Source organism: Lipophrys pholis, assembly GCF_963383615.2.
Source record: "Lipophrys pholis genome assembly, chromosome: 21".
Classification (NCBI taxonomy): domain Eukaryota; kingdom Metazoa; phylum Chordata; class Actinopteri; order Blenniiformes; family Blenniidae; genus Lipophrys; species Lipophrys pholis.
Window position 1 is genome coordinate 24925862 of NC_137649.1, and position 5016 is coordinate 24930877.

The window sequence follows — 5016 nt, forward strand, 5'->3', positions numbered from 1 at the left end:
CAAAGGGCAACGGTTTGAGATCTTTAAAAACTACAACTGCAGGTATTCCTCATTAACTGTCTATTTAAAAGTGCTTTGAAAGAGTACTTCAATCTCAGATGGAAGTTAAAAAATATTTTTAAATTAAGTTACCGTACTTTCTGGAGTTTGTCACATTTTTTGGGTGGTTTGGCTGCGACTTCTTAAAAAACCAATGATATATTAATATATCCACTACATACATCTCTGACCACTAGATGTCACTGTATGACAACAGAAGGCTGCTATAGTCAAACACTGGAATTCCATCTGGACACAAATAAAAGTGACTTATACATGCTGTGATGCATATATATTGACAGAGGTGACTGAATATTTCTTAGCTTTTAAAACAACTTATATTACAAATACACACACACACACACACACACACTTTAAAAAAAAAATTTCCTTTTGCACTTAATCCAAATTCTGACCATTTATACTGATAATCTTTGTCATGAAACTGTTGTTTTCCAGACATCTCCTGTGAGAAAATATCCATAAACATTAGTTGTTATTCCCTCTCCTTATAGCCAGAGGAGAGCATTAAAGTAGGATTTTAGTGAGTAAATCCAAGTGAAACTGTGCGTGAAGAAAAGCCAGGAACATGCCCGCAGGAGATTACGGTGCTGAAAACGCCTCATGTACGCTCTCCAAATAACACGCCTGCTAAAAAGCAAACAGAAATTATGCAAGTGAGTGTGTGTGTGTGTGTGTGTGTGTGTGTGTGTGTGTGTGTGTGTGTGTGTGTGTGTGTGTGTGTGTGTGTGTGTGTGTGTGTGTGTGTAATGTTTCTGCTCTGTAATGAGGCCTGTCACAAAGAAAGCTGGCGGTGCACCCAACATGCTTCTGCATTTACTGGTTGGTTAAACTAAATAAAAAAAAGGCTGGAAATGAATATAATGGCGGCGCGGCGGTCTTTATCCTCAGCATTAATCTTCTGCGTGAGTCAACGGTAATTAATGTGTCGGTACAGAAAACCAAGGTGGAGTTGCTCAGTAAGTCCACTTTCCTCTGCAGTTTAAATGACTTATTAACTCAGGAAGAATCATCCGCGCCAGGTTTTTGTTTTTTCATGGGCTCCGTTGTCTTCTTCCCCAGGAGTGGAGCCTCCGGCAGTTCCTCTCCAGTCAAGTGGACCCGACACCAAGGAGTGCTTCGTGCAGTGAAATTTAATGAGATGAAAGGAAGGGAAACTTTTGTTGCTGCTGTCAAAGCATGCTGCCTCAGTGACTCCGACCAAACCGCTCCAAAGTTTAGAAAAGGTGTGGATATATTGGGACGTTCATAGAGCAGCCAACTGGACCAGAGCAGACATTTGATTCTATTGTATGTCTTAAATTCAACATATTGAAACTCTCATTTCTGATGTGGACGATAAGAGGAACTGCTCTTTACATCCATGCAACATAGAAGATCTTTCATACAGCCTGTAATCTGTAATCCTCTGCAATTAATGAAGGATTTCTGTTCCGTTCTGACTAACAACTGCAATTTCACTGTGTGTGTGAAGCATGTGGAAGTGTATGAAGCATATGAAGCAAATGAAGCATAGAAAGCAAAGGGCGCATATGAAGCAATTGAAGCAAATGAAGCATATGAAGCATATGAAGCAAATGAAGCATTTGAAGCATATGAAGCAAATGAAGCATAGAAAGCAAAGGGAGCATATGAAGCAAATGAAGCAAATGAAGCATAGAAAGCAAAGGGAGCATATGAAGCAATTGAAGCAAATGAAGCATATGAAGCATATGAAGCAAATGAAGCATTTGAAGCATTTGAAGCATATGAAGCATATGAAGCAAATGAAGCAAATGAAGCATATGAAGCATATGAAGCAAATGAAGCATAGAAAGCAAAGGGAGCATATGAAGCAATTGAAGCATATGAAGCATATGAAGCAAATGAAGCAAATGAAGCATATGAAGCATATGAAGCAAATGAAGCATTTGAAGCATTTGAAGCATATGAAGCAAATGAAGCATTTGAAGCATTTGAAGCATATGAAGCAAATGAAGCATAGAAAGCAAAGGGAGCATATGAAGCAATTGAAGCAAATGAAGCATATGAAGCATATGAAGCAAATGAAGCATTTGAAGCATTTGAAGCATATGAAGCAAATGAAGCATAGAAAGCAAAGGGAGCATATGAAGCAATTGAAGCAAATGAAGCATATGAAGCATATGAAGCAAATGAAGCAAATGAAGCATATGAAGCATATGAAGCATATGAAGCAAATGAAGCAAATGAAGCATATGAAGCATATGAAGCAAATGAAGCAAATGAAGCATATGAAGCATATGAAGCAAATGAAGCATTTGAAGCATTTGAAGCAAATGAAGCATAGAAAGCAAAGGGAGCAAATGAAGCATAGAAAGCAAAGGGAGCATATGAAGCATTTGAAGCAAATGAAGCATATGAAGCATATGAAGCAAAGGAAGCATATGAAGCATATGAAGCATATGAAGCATATGGATAATGACAATAAAATGATTCAGATTCTGAATTCCACATCCAAGCCAAGAGATCAATGTTTCATTCTGCGTGTGTTTTGCAGTATTTCTTCACAACACTCTGCCTCGTCCAATAAGAGCTTTGCGTTGGACTTACTTTACACAAGAACCATCTGCTGGAATTGTTTTCAGTGATGGTTTCCTGTCACACTGAAGTTTATGTTTCCTTTGTTTTTGAGAGCGTCTCTGGTTTCAGGCCCCTGGACGTCCCCTCCTGGTGTCTGATTGCTGCTCTGATGAGTTTCACCTGTGCCTGAGTGTGTGATTGTCGTCACCTGGTGGCTGTGGTTTATATTGGCGTCTTCTGTGTGTTCCAGTTCTTTGTTTCGGTGTAGAAGGTTCTCCAGTGGCTCAGTCTGCGTCTGTCAGGTCTCCTGTGTCTTTCTAAAGTCCGATGCCCGCCACACACTCACACCCAGAACAGAACTATCGTGACAGAACGGAGCTGATATCTTTGTTCGTGGCTCTGAATCGTTGTGAGACGGGTTAAAGGATGGCCGTTGTCATGGCGACCGAAGACAACCTGCGATAGAATTCAGTGTCAGTGTAGAATGGTGATGGTGACGCTGCTGTCCACTGCGACCGCTTGTCAGAGTTAGCAACAGTAACTCGCGGGGGCGGGGCTTAGCCAAAGGAGCATCAGCTGCTGCACTGCCAATCCAATCAGATATCGAGAGCAGAGAAGGAAATATTATCGCCGCCTCGTGTCCCCCACAGGGTGAAGAGGTTGGTTGAGCGATGGAGTGATTGGATGGAGATGGACGAGTGTCTGGATAAAGTCATCAACCATGTTTGGGCGTTCCAGCGAGTCAATCTGTGTTTGGAACAAAGAAAGAAAAGTCTCACGTCCCTTTAGACAGACTGGAAGGACATGAAGACACACTGGAGGATGAGGAAACTGTGGAGGACAGGAATACAATCTGCATCGCGTCATCATCTTTTGTCCTTTCTGCCCCTGAATCACCAGGAGAGGACTTCTCCCCTCGTTGCCATGGAAACACAACACCTGGAACATACCAAAGAGATCCTCATCCACGCAGGAAACCTCTGTAGTTTCTACCACTTCTTCCTCATCACCGTTTCTTTTCAAGGGCAGGAGATTCAAACATGAGGCCCGTGGGCCCAAACCGGCTCCGATCCGGCCAAACCACCAAGAAGACTTCAAAGAAAACCGATTCACTAACGGTTCTTCAGATGAACAGTCAGAACACAACACTGAGACTCAGCAGTGGGTCAACATCTGTACATCTTAAATGAGTGAAACAGCCCAGAAGCCTCCAGGTGAAAAGCTTCACTGCAGCTGAGAACGTTTCAGAGTCTCACTGTTCAATGCTACGGGTTCGTCTGTGTTTGGGGGCGGGGCTTAGCTGAAGGTCAATTAGGCTGTACGTCACCTCTGAACTAAAATGTGTTTCACACTCCTGCAATAAGCAATAAAAATACTCCGCTCCTGTTAAAGCACATGTTTATATCCAAAACCTGCAGAACCAGACTCAGGGGAAGAGGAACCTGCAGAATCTGCAGAACCTGCAGAACCAGACTCAGAGGAGGAGAAACCTGCAGAACCAGACTCAGGGGAGGAGGAACCTGCAGAACCTGCAGAACCAGACTCAGGGGAGGAGGAACCTGCAGAACCTGCAGAACCAGACTCAGAGGAGGAGGAACCTGCAGAACCAGACTCAGGGGAGGAGGAACCTGCAGAACCTGCAGAACCAGACTCGGAGGAGGAGGTCCTGCCATATTGTTATGGCCCATCTGAATAAAACCCACAACCTTCTGAAGATACAGGCAGGACTGTGCTGCAGCGTTGAGTTATTCCATCAGCAGAACCTGTGATTTCCCTCCTCGGTTCCTCGGTCAGGAGGAAACAGGAACAGCGTTGGAGGAGATTTGTTTTCACGGTTCCAATCACAAGCAAACACTCACTTGATCAAACTGACATTCTGCTGAGCACAGAGGTCAGGCTTCTAGTGGATTGAATTCAATGAGTTTTAGTCTGGGGTGTACTCAGTTACTCAGGTAATCCGCCCCCCTGAAAGAAAGGAGCTGAATTGTTTTGGGGTTGTTGATGGTTTGAATCACGTCTGAAGAAAAACCTGGAACTGCAAAGTTATTGGCTTTATTACTCAGCGGCCTGTAACCTGAGATTTAGCCCTGGTTCAACTGGTTACAGAGTTCTGGTGTTTAACTGGTTCTGAGTTCAGTGAGAAAGACACAAGTTTAGACGTTAAAAATCAACTTATTTTAACAAATAATTTAGCTCAATCAAAGGAACATGAAACAAATAAGATGCCTCACGTGCTGGGTGGAGGTCGCTGGCTTCATTGGTTGGTTAGTTTGTAGTTTGGTTGGTTGGTCAGACGCTCAGTCAGTCAATCAGTTGTTGATTGGTCTTTAGTTAGTCAGTTGGTTGGGTGGGATGGGTGGTAGAATGGTTGATTGGTTTGGTGCTTGGTTGGTTGGTTGGTTGTTCTCTCTCTCT